This window comes from Equus quagga, chromosome 3 (genome assembly GCF_021613505.1).
Source record: "Equus quagga isolate Etosha38 chromosome 3, UCLA_HA_Equagga_1.0, whole genome shotgun sequence".
Classification (NCBI taxonomy): Eukaryota; Metazoa; Chordata; class Mammalia; order Perissodactyla; family Equidae; genus Equus; species Equus quagga.
Genome location: NC_060269.1, coordinates 144,343,124 through 144,363,614, shown reverse-complemented (window position 1 = coordinate 144,363,614; position 20,491 = coordinate 144,343,124).

The following is a 20,491-nucleotide window of genomic DNA, read 5'->3' as shown; positions in this document are numbered from 1 at the left end:
ACAAAAAGGTTTAAAAACGGGGGACATGGAGAGAGGCTTAAACAGTCTGGGAGGAATCCTGCAGAAAGAAAGTGACTGTTGTCCTTTCCTCTGAAGCTCCTTTTTGTTGCCCAGTCCAGCTGAAAGCAGCAGGGTCTGAACCTCAGCCAAGGGACAAAGGACTTTTTTGGCTAAGAGAAGTAATTGTGGTCATGATGGGCCAAAACAGGAGGGAAGTGTTTTAAGCGTTTTATGTGGTTTCTACCTAATGTCGGAACCAGTGCCTGCAGGATGTAATTTAATTCTACAAGCATTCACCAAGCACCTGCTTTGTCCCAGGCATAGTCACATGGTTAAGAGAAAACCCTATGCCTCAATGAACTCTCAAACTAGTAGGGGAGTCATTCATTCTGTTCGTTCGTTCATTTAATCTGTCACTCCTTTAGCCATGTAATTTAGTTTTTGAGAACATAGCCTTGAAACAAGAGAAATGTATTCATTCATTCATTCAAGAAATATTTGTTTGGTGCCTATTTAGGGCCCAGCACTGCTCAAGGCACTACAGGAAACAAAGGTACACATAATATAGATCCTTAGCCTCAGGGACATTGATTGGTTGGGGGCTGAGGGAGGGCGAGACAATGAACAATAAACATAACAAATTATATAATATATTAGAAGCTTGTGAGTGCTATGGGAAAAAGAAAACATAGAACAGGGTAAGGGGCCTCTGGAGTGGGGGCAGGGGTGTTTAGAACACAGTATTAAATAAGGTTGTCAAGATAGACCTTATTGAGAAGGTGGCACGTGAGCAGAGACAGGAAGCAGGTGAGAGGGTGGGCGGCCATGTGGATATGGGGTAAGGGAAGGGAAGCAGTCCAGGTAGGGGAACAGCTAGAGACAAGGCCCTAATGTGAGACCATACCACCTCTGTCCAGGAACAGTAAGGAAGCCCATGTGGTTAGACACAGAGGGAGGAGAGAGGAAAAAGAGAGTTAAGACTTGGAGCAGATTATGCAGGGCCATGTGGGCCATGGTAGCATTTTTGCCTTTATTCAGTGACATGAGTAGTCATAGAAGGTTTTTAGCAGAGAATTCCCATGATCTATGTCACATTTCAACAGGATCGCTCTAGCTGCCATAGTGGGAATAGACCTTAAGTGTACAAAGCTAGAGGCAGGGGGCTCTGCTAGAAGACCATCGCAGTAATCCTGGGGAGAGGTGATAGTAGCTCAGGCCAAGATAGTAATCATGGAGGTGATGAGAAGTAGCTAGAATCTGGACCTATTTTGAAGACAGAACCAAATTCCTGATGGATTGATTGTGGTGTGCAAGAAAAAGGAAGGAGTTGATGATGATGCTAAAGTTAGTGGCCTGAGCCAACAGGGATTGTTAAGAGGCTGATTAAAAGCGCGACGTTGGGCAAATCCCTCAACTTCCATTTTCTTCTTTGTAAAATAGAGAATAATAATACCTACATTATGGGGTTGTTGTGAATATTAAAAGAGAGAATACCTGTAAAGCATTTGGTTTGTGAAGAGAGCCCATAATAAATATAGATAATCAGCCAATTAATTTTATAGCATGTGAAGGCACTAGAAGGACAGATTGAGGAATTTTGAGAAACATTGAGTATGGATAGGATGGAGTAGAGAGTGATTGAAATGAATGAGGAGACTGAAGTTTCATTCTCATAAAGACTACTAGTTGTTATATTACTTTAAGTATGTCTTTCAACCTCACCCCACCTCTATTTCTCAGTATATAAAATGAGAAGGAGCTTGATGGAGATCAGAGGTCTGCAATCAAATCCATCACATGTATTTGTAAATAAAGTTTTATTGGAAGAGCCATGCTCATTTGTTTCTATACTATAATAGCTTTCCTGCTACAGTAATTGAATAGTTGTGACAGAGACAGTATGGCCTACAAAATTTTAAATATTTATTATCTGACCTTTTACAGAAAAAGTTTACAGACCCTTGATCTGGATCATTGTTTTTCACATAGGTATAGACATAGAATCATGAAATCCTCTCTTCAAATGAAGTCTTATTCAGAAGCCTAATATATAACACAGAATTGGAGTGGCTCGGGCCGGTTGAAGAGCAGGGATGGGAGTGACATGGGAGGTATCTATTCCTACTCAAACTCTAACCACTCTCACATCCAAGGTAAACCGTAAGGCATCCCCTCTTCATCCCTGGGGTTCCTAAGAACACAGTTTGAAAAACAGGACTCTAAGATCATCACCAGGGGCCTTTCCAGGTCTGTAATTCCAATAGTCTATAGATGGATGTTAAAACAAAGTCTAAATATACTCAAATCAAAAGTGAACAGAATAATAAAAACCATCCTCAACAAGGAGATCATGTCAAATAAATTTTATAAATTAGATAAACTAATACCTGGTTAAAAGCCTCAAAATAGCTTATTCTCATGCGTGGAAAGTTAATGTAAAGCCAAAATTCAATTCTTATTATGGCAGATGCCTTCAACCTCAAAAGTTAGAGGTAGCCTTTCTACATTCCTGACTTCTTCTTAATGACCAATTAGGTTAAATGTTTCTCTTCCTCTTAACATTATGGGAACTCCTGAAATTTTTCACCTCCAATCACTTTTGCCTTTTGTAATAAAACTTCCATAAGAAAGAATTTCCTCACCCTGCCCTCCACTATGTTGTCCTGACTTGGATACCTGTGCATTACAGACTGAATATTTGTGTCTCCCCAAAATCGTATGTTGAAGCCCTATCACCCAATGTGGTGGTGTTTTGGAGACAGGGCCTTTGGGAGGTACTTAGGTCATGAGAGTGAGCCCTCATGAATGAGATTAGTGCCCTTACAAGAAGAGATACAGGAAAGTTTGCTCTCTCTCTTTTTTCCTATGTGAGGCACAGCAAGAAGGTTGCCTTCTTCAACCCAAGGAGAGAGCTCTCATCAGAAACCAAACTGGTTGGCACCTTGATCATGGACTTCTGACCTCTAGAACTGCAAGAAAATAAATGTCTGTTGTTTAAGCCACCCATTCTACAGTATTTTGTTATATAAGCCCAAGATAAGTAAGACACTGTGTCTCCAGTCCCCTTAGCTTACCAATCAGTCTCCAACTCCTCCATTCAAATAGTCCTTATAAATCCACCTATTATAAGCAACAAAATTGGACTGATTCTTTTTCCTCAACATTATTCCAAAAACAAGAGCAACCTGTTGGTCAAAATCAACAGTCTATCCCACACAAATAGCCTATTACTCAAGTCCAAAATAAAATTAACCATCCCCCATTTCCTCCTCCATACTCATCCTTCCTTCCTCACTTCTATTAATGTCACCATCATCCTCTCAGTCACCCAAGTTAACAACCTAAGATTCTATTTTTACATTTCTCTTTCTCTGCCACACAAATCCAATCAGTTGACAGTTATCTATTGTCCTATCTACAAAATACATTTTGCATTCAGCTTGTCTACCTCATTTCTACCACCATTTTCTAGCTCAAATCCTGGTGACCTCTCAACTAGACTATTCACTTCCCTGGCTTCAGTTACTCTCTTCAAGATCATCTTTCACAAGACTTCCAGATAAATTTTCTTTAAGTAAAAATCTCATCATATCATTCCTCTAGTCAAAAACCATTAATAGTTCTCTCTTATTCATGGAATAAAGTTTCTCATTCCAGTTCCTCCTCAAAATTTGGTTTCTAGTCACCTTCCTATCTTTAATTCTCACTATTCCCCTGTGTACACTCTATGTGCAAGTTTAAAGGAGCTATTCACTCTCCACTGAACTCTGTCTTCACCTTCGTCTGGCTTCTTCTACCTGCAATGCTTCCCCCAGCTTTGCCACATGTCCAAATCCTTCAAGACCCAAACAAAACCCTTGTCTTTGATGATGTCTCTTTTGGTCTCCATTCTCTGTCCTTTAAATACCCTCAACATTTTAACTGGACCTTTATAATGACCTAATTTTGATTGTGCTCTAAATTTTACCTGCCTACAGTTCATCCCTGGTACCTTCAGCATTTAGCATATTCTGTTTGTTAAGATAATATGAGCTGCTTTAACAAATAAATCCCCGAATTTTGGTGACAACACAATAAAAGTTCATTTCTTTCTCAGGTAGAAATCAATTTGAGTGTTCCTACTCAGTAAACAACTTTCCTCCACATGGTGATCCAGGTACCCAAGCTCTTTCCATCTTGTGGCTCTGTCACTTCCTAAGATCTTAGAGTTCTCTGCTTCCCGCTAGTAGGAGGGAAAAGAGAGGGTAGAAAAGCTATACTTCCTAATCACCTCTAGCGTGACACTCATCACATATTCATATTCTACTGCAAGAACCAGGCACTTGGCCCCAGGGTGAGGGAGATGTAGTCCCCAACTGGGCAGCTCCTCCCCATGGATAGCTCTGTTCTGTAAAAGGAAGAATGGAAATTTTGGGTGGAGACTTAGTCTTCTCTGGCACACAGGGGACATTTTACATGAAAAATGTATAGTTGGAGATGACAATATTTTAAATCCTCATCATTTATTGACCAAAATGGGCCCTTTTGTTCTAGGAATGATATAGTTATTATTTCCAATACAAAGAGTAACTTTGCTATATAAAGATAATAATAATTTCTTTTGATATGGGGAAGCTTTGTTTTAGAGATATTAAAGAATAATAATAATAGCAGTATTTATTGAGCATTGATTTTGACATGGACTAAGACATTCACATACAAGTTTACCCAAGGTTCTAAGTTGTGGAGCAAGGTTTCAAACCCAGGCTGTCTGATTCGAAAGCCCATGTTCCATCCATTACTAATTCAATCTCTCCTTCATAGCTAAAATGTACATAATAATAGAAGTTGGCATTTATGGAGTGCTTTCTGCTTGCCAAGCTTAATTATATACATTTAACAAGTATTGATGTATTGTAATATTTAACCTGCATGTAATATTTAACCTGTGCTTTACATTATATATTATAGGCAATATTAAATGTAGCTATATAGGCAAACAGGAAGCACTCCATAGATGTCAACTTCTATTATATATTATAAAATATTCTCATATGATATGACATATATATTGATATATATTGGTACTACAATATATACTATATATATGTGCCTGTGTGTGTATGTATGTATATACATATATACAGTCATGCACCACATAAAAATGTTTTGGTCAACAACAGATGGCATATATGACAATGGTCCCATAAGATTAGTAGCATATAGCCTAGGTGTGTAGTAGGCTATACCACTTGGGTTTGTGTAAGTACACTCTATGATGTTCACACAATGATAAAATCACCTAACGACACATTTCTCAGAATGTATCCTTGTCATTAAGCAACATATGACTGTACACTGTATGATACCATTATCATGTCCTTTATACAGATGAGGAAACTGAAGCACAGAGAGGCCAAATAACTCGTTCATGGTCTCACAGTGAACAATAGCCCTTGCAGCTGTAAACTTGGGCAGCTGGACGCCACACCCAGAACTCTAACCACAAAGGTTTGCACCTGTGCTAATTCTCTTGCTTCACAGGCCTATTTGTCTTCCCTGACATCAGATTGTGAGGCCATTAAAGACAGGAACTGTGCCATATTCGTCGTTACATTCCCAGGACCTAACATTGCCTGGCACATTCCAATAAATATTTATTGAAGTGAATTGAAGAAATTCAGGCAAAATTGCTATCAAAAGTAGGACTAGAGCTTAGAATCTGTGAGGTTAGAGGAAGAGCAACAATTTTTGCCTGAAAAAGAAAATAGCCTGGCATTTCAAGAAGCAAATTAAAGTCCAAGTGTTTGGCGAACTTCTCACTGTTTGTCTTTCTGGTGAACTTCTGCCTTCTTGGCAGTGGGCCAGGGCGCCCACACAGTAACCAGACCATTCTTGCTCACTCAGCCTGCCGAGAACGCCCTTAGAGCCCTCTTCTTGAGTGTCTCTCTGCCAAACATTGCTCAAGGACTCAAGAGACAGGAAAATGCTTTTCTGTTTGTGGTGGAAGTTTGGGGAATACGTCTGAGACAGAGAAATCCCAGGTGCTTAGAAGTTAGTCTTTTATGTTTGAAACATAAATAAAAATGGTTCCTGTGTGAGGAAAGTCTTAGGGTTTCCTAATGAGGTGACACAGACACACAAACATAAAATAAATAATTAAGGTTTGTGAGAGGCTTTAGGTATCACAAAGCAGAGTCATATACAGTATCCTGGTTAATTCATCCAAATCAGACCCAATCAAATATTAACCCTTTTTATCAAGTGAAAGGGAATAGGTTTTCATTTGTTTTTCGTTGTTATTGTCGCTGCTGTTTGCTAATTTTTAATGAACCAATATTTAGACTTTCTATGAAAATAGCATATTGAGTTTCACGCTTGTTCCTCTGTTCCAAACAAAATATAAGCGACAGAAAAAAAGGAAAAAAACATATATACATGCAAAAAGACATTGCCAGAGAAAAAGGGGGGAAAAAGATTATCTTTCTTGGATGAGGAATGGAGCAAAGACACAAAGGAGTAAGAGAGGCTGTAGCCAAAAGGCTCCTGGGCTCTGAGTCTGGGCTGGGGCTGAGGGTGCAGCTTCTGCACTGAGATGAAACTTAAGCCAACACCCAAGATGGGGAGCCAGGACTAGGCTCACTACTCATAGACAGTGGATGGATATGAAGGGTTTTCCCACTTACGAAAAAGGGGGAAAATACCTGCTGCCCACCCCTACCTGAAACTATGGATTTTAGCAGGCTTCAGATTTGAGAGAGCCCAGAGGACACAGGCACCATCTCGCAACGAGAAATGGAACCAAGCAACATGCTGACTTGGAGACTGGATCTACAACATTCCCATTATTGTTGTGCATGGAACAGGATTCCTGAAATGCTAGGGTGAGACCTAGAAATCTACAAGTGGGCCTGGGATCACGGGGAAGGCATTGGTTAAAGCTTTAGGTATGGTGGGATTAATACAGTTGGTGAGAGAGAATAAATAAAATTCTCTCATTTAACTCCAAGTCTAAGCCTACTCTATTTCCTAGTCTAACCCTAATGGAATAGAAACCAGGGATTAGAAATGCTAGATACCTCTGAAGTTGGAGGTATAGTGGAACAAAGATTAGAAGGACTGATAAAAAGTATGTATATGTATAAGAAGCAGTTAGATTCCTAGGACACCTCTTATATCCAAAATGACATAATTAATCTTCACATTCCCACTCACCTCCAGGGCCACAAAAGACTTGAAGTTTATCATTGGAGCCATTGAAACAGGAAACTCTGGATGCAGGGATACCAGGCATAGCTGAGGGAAAGGTACAGAACTAAAAATGCTAATAGTAAAAGCCTAGTACCCTTCTTTCACTCAAATTCCGGAAGGCCATCAGCCAGGCTTATACCCACAGGCAAGAGACTGGAGGATACTGGAATTTTTTAGAAGACCAATAAGCCGAAGTGAAAAGATCTACAGTTACCTACAGAATTAGAGATTCTGCAAGGAAATAGCTGACTCTTTGCTCACTTGCCCAGTAGTGAAGCCTAGCACTCAACATGTCTTGGCCCCATGTACTGAGTTTTCAATGAGTTTTTAAATGCCTTACTTTTCAATATAAATGGATGGCAAAGAATCACCAGTTTTCTGAAGAATACTTGTAATTTAACAGACAGACCAATACAATTATTAAAAAAAAAAAAAACAGAAATTAAATACCGAAAGAAGAAGAAATATTTTTTTAAAAAACCATAACTATTCCCAGAGAGGTAGGAGATATCACATCTATGAAACAGGAACAAATATTATTTAAAAGAGATGGTCATAAAACAAAGAATGGTGACAAAAAAACAGAGCTCTTCAAAATTAAAAATATAACAACAAAAAATTTTAATTTGATATAATATTTGGAAGATAAGCTAAAGAAATCTCCTGGAACCAAAGTTCAAAAATCTAAATACAGGAATTTTTTTTAATAGAGGATCTGTTTAGGAGGAACAACAGCTAAATACTAGGAGTTCCGAAAAGAAAAAATAGAGAAACACAGGGGAAGAAATAATCAAATAAATAGTACAAGAATTTCCCAGAATTGTACATGGATCTAGAGACTGAGAGGCCCCACTGAGTAACTAGTAATATTCAAGTACAATAAATGAAAAATGACTGACACTAAGGTATAGTGTTGCAAAATTTTAGAACAATGAGAGTGAATAAAAGATCCTAAAAGCCTCCATTGGGGGAAAAAGAGAGAATTGTATACATTCATGTATCAGAGTAGCACTAAACTTCTTTCTAGTAACACTGGATTCTAGAAGACAATCGAGAAATATCTTCAAAATGTGAAAGGAGAGCGATTTTAAACTTAGAAGTCTATAACAGTCCAAACTATCAATCAAATGTAGAAGTAGTACAAAGTGTTTTCCAAACTGGCAACATCTTTCAAAATTACCCACCATGAGTTCAGAAATATAATGAAAGATGTGTTCTACCAAACGAAGTGGTAAACTTAAAAAGAGAAAGCAAAGGATCCAAAAAAATAGGGATTTCAACCCAGGAGGGAGGCAAAGGTAGTTCTCATGACAATGGTAAGAGGATACCCCCAGACAGCTGCTGCTCTAGAGGTCCATAGAACAGAGCAGATCAGTGCACAGAGACGTAAGTCTTCAGGAAAGATACCTGTCTCCTTCTGTCTGATCATTCTTTCTCTCTCTTTCTCTGTCTCTCTCACACACACATACACCTATTTTGTCTAACATATCTGAATATACTAAAAAGAGGTTACATTACACTTTTGTAAGTGTGTTTCAGAATGAATTAATGATAGGTATATGGAAAACTAAGCAAAGAAAGAATGAGAAATTTATTCACTCTAGAGAAAACAATATATAAACTATATACTTACACACATAAACAAGAATGGAGAATTAATCCTGGTATCCTACATTGCTCAGTGGTGAATAATATTTACACACCATAATGTAAATACTTTTTTAAACAAAAAATGTAATAGAGCTATATTGGGAGAGTGAGAGATAGAGAAAAAATTATTCATCTTCCAAAGTAAAAACTGAATATATGGCATCTAAAACTCAAAAAAAGCAGTATATTAATATCTAAAAATGAAAAACCAAGAAATAGCAGTATATTTATGTTATTTGGAAATGTGAAGGTAAATACAGAGAGGATATTAAAAGATCTGAAATAAGTTTCCCATGGGGACTGGTAATTAGAAGTGGATTCTACTACTGTAGAACAATTTATTTTTAAAACATGGTCACATGATACTACTATAAATTAAAAGGGGCAAATACAAAAATGCATTAACGTAATATACCATATTAAAAATATAAAGAAAAAATCTGAATCCAAGATATCTAGATCCAGGAAAAGCATCCAACATAACTCAAAATTCATTCAAGACAAAATGCTTAGCAAACTGGTAGTAACTAGTACTAAAATAGAATCTCTTTAACCTAAAATAACTACAAATAGCATATTTAATAAATTTGCTTTAAAAGTATTCAAGCAAAGAAACAGGATAATGATGCCCTCTTTCTCTGCTTCCATTTGGCATTATAGTAGAGGCCCAAGACAATGCAATAAGATAAGGAAAATAAATAAGAGATACATGAATTGGAAAATGATGAGGTGTCCTTATTTCACATAGTAAAATTTTCTCAAGAAACAGAAAGATAATTTATAGGAAAATTATTTAGAATTAAAAAGAGAGTTCAGCAAGGTTTCTGGATATAAGATCCACATATCAAAGTCAGCAAGAAAATCTAAGATAAGTGCAGAAGGAAGACCCCTACAAAAATTCTCATTGCATCCATATTTGTTACAAGAAAATGTTAGAAACCACTTAAATGTTCATCAATAGGAAATCATTAAATAAGTTACATAATAAATTATAAACAACAAGATGAATCAGTGCTAAGTGTATTAAGGTGTATAAATCTCAAAAATGTAACTTTAAACAAAAAATAGGCTGCAAAATGTTAAGAATAGCATGCTAATACATCTAAATGTGAAAAATATATTCCTTATTGATATGCTATTGATATTGATATAGATTAGTATTAGGTTCAACTGTTAGACACAGAGACCGAAGAAATAACAACAAACATGATAGCCTATATTTCTCTCATATAAAAGATATCCAGAAAGATAGAGCATCCAAGGTTTATATGGTAGACCCCTGAGGCAATCAGGGTTCCAGGCTCCTTCCAGCTGTCCCTCTGCTATTCTCAGAGAATGTCTGATCTTTAGGGTCCAAGATGCCTGTTATAACTCCAACCATCACATCCAAGTTCCAATAGCAGGATGGAGAAAGGGGCAAAGATGTTTTCCCTTATTTTTAAGGAGATTTCCCAGTAGTTAGACAAAATACTACTGCCCAATCTTAATGGCCAAATCTTAGTAATAAGAGTATACTTATAGCAAGGGCAACTATGCAACATAATCTTCCTTGTAAAAATCAAGACTCATCGGTTCTAAAGAAGAAAAGGAGACTAGATTATGGGAGGCAACTAGGTAATGACACATCCAATTCACAATAACATTCTAATGGGATTTTGTGGTTACCTCTGAGTAATAAGGAAAGGAAATGGGATGGGAGAGGAATATGCAGGGGGTTCACCTGTATCTATGATGGTTTATTTCTTAAGAAACATTGTTTGAAGGAAATATATCAAAAATGTGAAGATTTGACAAAGTTGGGTGGTAGGTTTACGGATATTGTTACAGCATTCCTTTTCACTTTCTCTGTATTTTAAGTATTTCATATAATAAAATCAAGTTAATTTTTAAAAGGTCAATTTTTTCACAATAGTTCTATTTAAAAAAGCAATCTACACACAGGCACATATACAAGCAACTTTAAAAAAAGAAACAACAATACTTAAAGGACATAAGCTTCACTACAAATTGTTTCCTACCTGGAGCTTCAGTTATCTTAATTTTTAGAATAAAACCTCAAATTCATGAAGTTTTGACTACAGCTAATAAATCCGAGTCATTGCTAGCATTAGTTGAACACCTACTACATGGAGATAACTGTGTTGGGCTTTCTTCCAAACAACACATTATAGATATGTTGTAGGTGTCAATTCACTTGCTCTCTATTGGCTTGTGACTTCTGGGGGGTTCCCTAAATTTCTGATTCTCTGCGCAAAAGCCAATGCATTCCCCCATTGATTCAAACTGTAAGTGTAGGGAGAAAAGTGGAAATGACACTCTTCTCAGAAGCATAGGAGGCTATGAGCACTTTCTTTCACTCCCCTTCTGAAATCTATTTCTTCTGAGATCTATTGAGTAACTATAATCGAGCCCACTGGTTCCGCAGATCTCTGCTTACTTGAGGACTTCCACCAAGGAGCATTGTGTGACACTCCACACCAACACCACCCCACGCAGGTTAAATTAGATGCCACTTCTCTTAACTGCTATGGTACTCTGCTTGCTTGTATCTTAGAATGCTTCCCCATGCCCCCTTCCCTATACTCAGAACACCTGTTTATTGTTTACTTGTTCATCTGGCCCAGAAGATGGGCATCTCTCTAAGAGAAAGTACACTGTTTTGACCACTGTGGTATTCCCAACACATAGCCTAGGTCATGGTACACGGTATGTGTTCAATAAATACTTTTTTGAATAAGTGAGTAACTGAATCTTAGCCTTCTTTCTTTGCCATTGTCCTAAACACTGGTGCTGCTCCTTGGTCAGAACAAAGTAAAGACATTTGTAGTCCAAAGCCTTCCCTTATTACATCTAATTTACACAGCTATAAAACACTGCAAAATGCACAACCGCCAGACGCTAATCCCTGCATGTTCATTTTACAGTCAGTGCTTTTGGAATTTGCTTCAATGGAGGTATCAGAATTTAGAGGTTTCAATTCCTGGGAAAACAATTCCCACCACCAACAGAAGAGTCCCAAGGAGCAACATTCGACTAGGTTGGCATACCGAAGGATTTAGTGTGAATAATGGATTGTCAGAATTTCTACATCATCAAGAGAAATGGCAAAGAAGAACAAAAGCTCTGTCCAGTGTTCAGGCGCTTCATTCATTTCCTGTTTTTCCAGTAAATGCGCATTAGACACAACCCTAAACCTTTTCAGATATCAGTTCTTGAGGAGATATATGAGTCTTCCCAAAGCTTTACAAAATCAGAGCCTCAAGCATCCTGGGATACACTGTTCCTCAACATTTTCTGGCTCATGCTCCTCAAAATCACCCTTTTACAAAATCTGGGTTCCATCTACCTTTCACAAGAAGGCAATGGACTGCATACACTTGATGAAATTATTATTCTGTTTATTATCTATATTATGTTTAGGACTTAAAAATCACAAGAGGAGTATTGTTGATAATATTACCATTGCTATTTGTAGTAGGTTGAATAGTGACCCCCCAAAATTCATGTCCACCCAGAATCTCACAAAGTATCCTTATTTGGAAATAGGGTCTTTGAAAGTATAGTTAGTTAAGGATCTCAAGATGAAATTATCCTGGATTTAGGGTGGGCCCTAAATCCAATAACTGGTATCCTTATGAGAGGAAGAGAGGACACAGAGAAATGCTCAGGGAAAAGGCCATGAGAAAATATGGAAGCAGAGATTGGAGATATGCTGCAGCCAGAGAATGCCAGAAGCCAACAGGAGTCAAAAGAGGCAAAGAAATATCGTCCTCTAGAAACTTGGGCAGGAGCATGACACCACTGACACCTTGATTTTGGACTCTTAGGCTCCAGAATTGTGAGAGAACAAATTTCTGTTGTCTCCAGCCACCCAGTTTGTGATACTTTCTTATGGCAACCTTAGGACACAAAAACACTATTGGCTTGGAAAAGACCAAATTAATAATTCCATTGGTTGAAAATAGTAAAAACATTACACTACTGCAAAACAATAATAAAAAATAATTTTATCACTGGGAATGATGTGAGGAAGCAGGAGTTCTTGGGAAGCATAAGGAAAACTGTCTTCCACCATGACCCCAGCCAGGTCCCATCATATGTGGTAAGTATAGAAGGAAAAAGTACTAATTAGATGGGCAATCAGTGTTTTCTCTCAAATGATCAGTAAAATGGTGAATTACATACCATGTCAAACTCATTCTTTCAGAAAGAGGCTTTTTTTTTTTTTTGGTGAGGAAGATTGTCACTGAGCTAACATCTGTGCCAATCTTCCTCCGTTTTATGTGGGATGCTGCCACAGCATGGCTTGATGAGTGGTGGTAGGTCCAAGCCCAGGATCTGAACCAGCAAACCCTGTGGCGCCAAAGTGGAGCTTGCAAACTCAACTACTATGCTACCAGGCCAGCCCCCAAAGAGGCATTTTTTAACTGACAGAGGAATCAGGAATTGTATAACTCTATAAATTTAGTAATACCAGGGATTATTAGCACCTTTTGAGGGCACATGTTTCAGACACCTCCCCAGTGTTGACTCATCACCACCTGTGCCCTAGACACTCTGCTGATGCTCATTTCACAGATGACACACACTGAATTGGAAGCTCCATGAGCACGGGGAATTGTACCTGTTCTCTGAACAGTGCCTGGCACATACTAGACACTCGATAAATACTTGGTGAATTAAATGGAACTGAGAGTTGCCTAAGGTAATACAGCTAGCAAGCAATGAAACCAGGACTCCAGGATTCAAAGCCAAGTAACATGGTTTTAGGAATCATACTTTTAACCAGTGGCTCATCCTGCACTGACAATGCCAAGCAGAGACTTAAGTTTAAAAATTTCAAAATATTTAAATAAACCAAGACTAACCATTTAAGAAATTTGCAAAATAGAGAAAAGGAAATATTCATCCAGTAACCTACCACTCAGTTCGTCAGCATTAATATTTTGTTGATATTTCCTCCTGGGGCTTTTTTCTCTTTGTGTCATATGTTTTTTTTCCCAAAGTTATGTTCAAACCTTAAATACATGTTTTGCTTTTTGAATTTAGCATTGTAGTAAGCCATATTTCTATACCATTATCAACTCTTCATAGATAAAACATCATATATTTCATTGAGAAGTTGTTGCATAATTTACTTCGAGTACTCCCTATTGTTGGACATAGTTCATTTCCAATGCTTTTTTCTACTACACATAATACCAGAGTAAATATCTTGGTTCATAAATTTTTAACAATATTTACAATTATTTCCTTAGGATAGGTTCCAAAACAGAAAAAGAAAAAAAAAGGGACCCCCCTCAGTCAAGTGGTATAAAAATTTTAAAGGCTATTATTACTATATATTGACAAAATGCTTTCCAAAAAGGCATATCAATTTATACTCCCACCTGCAATGTATGAAAGAGAGAATGAAACATGGTGGATATTCCATATACTAACATATTTACTGAGCTCATAAGCAATAAATGACATCTCCTTATCTTAATTTGCATTTCCAAGAGGCTGGAGTAAAATGTATATATATATATATATATATATATATATATATGTATATATATGCCTACATTATGACCCAGTAAGTCCACTCCTAAAGGTATGTATATGTCCACCAATTCACTCCTAGAGAAATACCCAAGAGAAACAAGTGTGTCCACTGGAATTGTTTGTTTCATAACACTCAAACACTGGAAACAACTTAAATGTCCATCATCAGTAAGATGGATAAATCAGTTGGGGCTATATTCATAAAATTAAACACTACAGAGAAATTTTAAAAAGAATGGACTACTGCTACATGCACAACATGGAAGCCTGTCACAGGCATTATATTACACAAAAGTCAGGCACAAAGGAGAAAACACTGTATAATTCCACATACATTGTATTCAAGGACAAGCAAAACTAACCAACGATAATAGAAGTCAGAATAGTGATGGGGAAAGAGAGGGGATGTGATAGACTGGGAAAGGGCATGAAGGAGGCTTCTGGGTGCTGAAGTGTTTCTAAATCTTGATCTGCATGGTGGGCAGATGGATGTATACAGGTGTAGAAATTCATTGAGCTTAAAATTAGTTCAATTTGTTATACAAAGGTTATACCTCTTTGGAAAGGTAAAAATTGTAAAAGTAAAAATAAATAACAAGGCATGAATTTTGAAGGACCATATAAGCATACGAACCTTCTTGTGAAGGTCCTTTAAGGTAAACGGTTCATTGCTCCATTTTATGGGAGTGAGAATTGGCTTTTGGATGATATCATGCTTTGCTGTTCAGGGAGTTAGATAATAAACTCACTGAACTATTTACACATATGTTTGAAGGTTATAGAAAACTGGAATGGTGCCCAAAAGACTTAAAGAGTAAAGGAAGTCATTTTAGCAATTACCATCTGGCAAATCTACTGCTTCAATTACTATTTAAATAATTATTTTAGGGACAAAAAATGATAAGCATAAAAAGAAAAAAAGCATCATAAAAATCTTCAACAGCTGGGGCCCAGCCCCATGGCCGAGTGGTTAAAGTTCCATGTGCTCCATTTCAGCAGCCCGGGTTCGCAGGTTCAGATCCCAGGCACAGAACTACTCCACTCACTAGCCATGCTGTGGAGGTGTCCCACATACAAAATAGGGGAAGATTGGCACAGATGTTAGCTCAGGGGCAATCTTTCTTAAGTGAAAAAAAAGAGGAGGATTGGCAACCAATGTTAGCTCAAGGTGAATCTTCCTTAGCAAAAATAAAATAAAATAATAAAAAACACTTCCATATCTGGGGAATGGCACATCACTAGAAGTCAGAAGAGCTACATTCTAATCTTCCATAAATGATTTCTGTAACACCACGTTTCCTTGGTTTTAGTCTACCTTTCTTTTCGGTCTCTTTTGGTACCTCCCAATCTTCCTTCCTTTAAATATTGGTGTGCTTCAGGGCACCATCTGCCTAGATAATTGTATATAATTCCATGACTTTAAGTACCATCTATAAGCCACTGCCTCCCAAATTTACATCTCCAGACCTGACCTCTCACCTAAACTTCAGACTCAGCTAAGTGCCTGCTTGATGTCTCCATTAGGTGTCTAATAGGCACCTCAAATTCAAGATCTTGATTTTCCATACACACTCCACTCCCCTAAACTACTCCTCTCCCAACTTTTCCACCTCAGGACAAAGTAACCACTCACTGCTCAAAGCCCAAAACCCAGAAAGAGAGAAAGATCATAAAATAAAGTCCTCTTCCACTTTTGCTTTTTTTCATTGCACTTATCACCACTTTCCATGTCTCATGTTAGTATTTTTATGATCTGTCTCTCCAAACAAGAATGAAAGCTCCATGAGGGCAGGGAGTTCTGTTAATTGCCGTATCACTGGTGCCTAGAAGGTGTGTGGCATGTTACAGGCACTGGGAATATGTTGTTTCAATGGATGAATGATATATTGAACATTATATATTCCTGATTGAAATAATTTCTAATAATAATATAAAGGACCACCTTTGTAGTACTGTCATTTAGTCAATGGGTTGTTATGAGGTTTAAATGAGATACATCATAGAAAATGTCTGTCTTTATTTTTGCAATAAAATGGCAAATTGCTCTGCTGGTCTCTGCAGGACAATGGCCTCACAACAACTCTGATATTGGCATTTGCAGGTGCAAGTCAGAAATTTTGTGTTTAAATCCTGATTCTGCTCCCAGTTATTAACTGGGTGACCTTAGGTTATGTGTATAATCTCTCTGAATCTAGGTACTCTCATCTCCAAATTAAAGATTATTAAACCTGCCTCACAGGTTATAATGCAAATTATTTTAAATGATACAATGTTTATGAGCATGCCAAGCAAATACAAGGTCCTCAAAAAGTAAAAGACAAAAAAAAAAAGCAGGCATCTGCATTTATGTAAATTATGACTGATCATTATACTTTCGTGAAGGGTCAAGCATAATTTTTAAATAATATTTATGATGATTTAAGTAATATTTATTTCTTCTCATTATAAATACATACTTACTGTAGAAACTGTGAATTGCCTATAGAAATATTTTTAAAATGAAAGTTATCTAAAACTACCTTCCAGAGATGCTAATACTTTGGTTATATACTTTTCAAGTCTTTTAATGCACATATCTGCATGTATGGTACTGTACCTTGTCCTTATGCTAACAATGTTATCCAAATTCTTAAAGAACATGACTTATAAAAGCTGTATTTCTTTCTTCTAAGCTCTTATTGATGGTCTATTGGGTTGATTTACATGTTTATAACTATAATAATATTGTTAATAAATTTTTTGTAGTTATTTCCATACGTGAAATTCCCAAATGGAATTACTGGATAAAAAGAGAATAGAAACCACTGAAGCTTTTGATGCAATTTGCCAAGTTTTCTTTTTAAAAAGTTGCACTAATCTGCACTAAAACCAGCAGTGTATGATTGTCTGTTTCCTCACCTCCTCATGAAATATTGAATTGCAGTGTGGAAAACAAAAAGCACAAATATCATTATGATAATCGAACAAACAAAATGTACTATTACATTATTTTAATTGTATTTAATACTATATTTTAATATCAATTTTAATAATAGTATCATTGTATTGGTAAAAATGGATACACTTATATTTTTGTTTCCAAAGAAAGATTTAAAATTCCACCATCCAATAATAGTGATTGTCAACTCTTTCTGAGTACAATTCCAGACATCTCTCTACAGGTATATGTAAGGACAGGTAGATAGCTTGATGGGGAAGAAGAGAAGAAAGAAGGGTGAAGTAAAGTTTTTGTAAAAATACAGTCAATTCTGTGTTTGTGAATTTTCTTACATACTGCATTGCGGTGGTCATTTTGCAATATGTACAAATGTCTAATTATTAGGCTGTACACCTGAAACTAATATAATGGTATGCCAATTATATCTCAATTTTAAAAGTTTTTAAATAAAATTTTTTTTAAAAAATAGAATGTACTAGTAACCCCAAAATCAGCACTTGCAGTGCTTAGGTAGTCATTCCCTGACGGACACAGAGTGGCAGTTGAGTCATATGACTTGCACGTTCCCAGCTGAAACTGAACAAGGCAATGCTCTGCGTTCCTGTGTCAGAGTAAATAAGCGTTCTTTGTGCAATCTATTTAGTGCCAAATTTTGGGCACTTTTGTGCTTTTTGTTGGTGATTTCACTATTTAAAAGGGCCCCAAAGCATGGTGCTGAAGTGCTGTCCAGTGTTCCTAAGTGCAAGAGAACTGTGATGCGCCTTAAGGAGAAAATATATATGTTAGATTAGCTTGTTCAGGCATGAGTTATAACACTTTTAGCTGTGAGTTCCCTATTAATGAATCAACAACATAAATTACATAAGCTGTCTTTAAACAGAAACACATAAAAACAAGGTTATGTGTTGATCAGCTGATGAAAATGCTGTGATCAGAGGCTTGCAGGAACCTAACCCTGCATTTTCCCTAGGAACAATGGTTCAGTATTTGCTAATTACGTTTTTTGCAATGACTTCATAGAACATAACTACTATGGATATCAGGAATCAAGCGTCCTTTAGAAAACTTAGAAATAAGATTTTTTAATGGATCATACTATAAGTGCTACTATTGATAAAAGTATTAAATTTACTTTACCTGAATTAATAGTAAAAGTATAAATCAGGTAGAATTAAAAGAATTGTTGAAAATTATTCAATTCTCTTCCTAACAAGAAACATCAATTACTAAGTGATCTTTCTAGATTATTAAATCTAAAGAGATGAAAATGATTTTGAATTTACTAAAGGGCTGGAATCATTGTGTTTTTAAACTATGTTTCCAATTTACAATTCATGGACTCTCTGATAGGAGGATACTGGAGCAGTTATACTTCCCCACACATCTATCTTCCCTCCACCTCTGACTCTGATTCAGCAAATTATTATTGTGGCATTGTCCAAGCCTATGTCATTTGTATTTGGAGCTATGACCGTAAATTCAACAGTTTTTCAGACTCGCTCTGTTTTCAGTCTAAGTATCCATCTCCAGCACTTTGACAGCAGATTCTCCATTCCTGAACTCTGAGTTTGCAACGAAGTGGTTTGGCATTGCTTTACCTACTATTCTTATTATCAGTGTGTGGCTATTAGAATAGAACTGTATTGTTATCTTTAAGGCAGAGGGACATAACTTTGCAATGCACACACACCACAAACACACACATACGTATGCACACAGAGTACCAGACCACATCACACATGACTAGAAAACCCCCCACAGGCCCACTTACAAGGGTACAAACCAGGACAGGCCTGGGAAGGAACAGTAACTACTGTCAGGGAAAGCAACCATCCTGGGAATACTATTTCCAGCTCCAGGGGCCACACTGCACGGTGCATAGACAAGTCTGATGCTGACCTAGAAAGAAACAATTACCTTACTGTATTTCACTGATTCTAAGACACACATTTTTTTTCCAAATTTTAACATCTCTGAAAATGAAGTATGTGTTATCATTGATGCCATGTCAGATTTTAATTGGCAGTGGTTTCTGTTTGTTTCTTAGTGATGCATAAAAATAACAGTGCATCTTACAATTGATGGTATTTTTAACAGAATACAGTAATGTAGACCTGGAAAGGCAGCCCATGAATGAGGCTGGGGGAACTGTGGGTGATTGGCAGGGAGAGAAGAAAGTTTGGGTAATTGGGGCAGAAAATGGCAAAGGTGAGTGAGTAGGAGGATTCACAGTCATGGACGGAGAATATTTTAGTTGAAAGACTGCGCAAAGGTCACTTGTCCATAATCATTATCCTCAAATATTTGCAGGGCTGCCATGTGGAAAAACAGAACACACCAGTTACGTGCGGTTCCAGAGGGCAGAATGAGGACCAACAAATGAAGTAAATGATGCTGCTTTGGGCTCAAAAGTAAGGATTTTAACATTTTTGTTTTTTAAACAAGTTGGACGAACTCCCAGGTGAGAAAGTGAGGTTTCTTGGAAGCAGTCAGGAAAAGTCATGTTGCTTTAGAAGGCTTCTCTGCCTTGAATTTGAGATTTGATATAGCAATTTCTCTTCCAGTTTTAAGATTCTCAAACTCTAAAAATTCATGCTCATTTTAGTCTCTACTAGGAAATTATTTTATGTAAATAATCAAAAAGAATAACAGAGATATGAGTAGCAAGATGTTAATTGCAGAGTAAGAAAGATTCAATATATCCATTCACTGGGATATGGTTAAATAAACACAACGTGATGAAATATATAGCTGTTTAAAATAACCATTATTAAAACCAAGTCCCAGCGAGGAAAATTGTGTGTGATAAAATCATGACAGTGAATAACCACAACACAACATTACAGCTTCACTGATTGTTTGTAGAAATATCATACCTGCATATGGACAAGGACTAGAGATGCATAGAGATACGAAAACAGGTGATTTTTTGAGTGGCAGAAATCTAAGTTAGTCTTTTTCTTTTTTAATTTTAGACTTCCATTATTATCGTGGTTAGCTGCTTAAGCAATTCATGTTCTGGGGAAGTTAGCTCCTGCTTCTACTTTGAGGGATACAAACTGGGGCCTCTCCAATATGAAAAATATGTACCATAAGCTCCTGGTACTCCTTCCCAAAGCACTTATA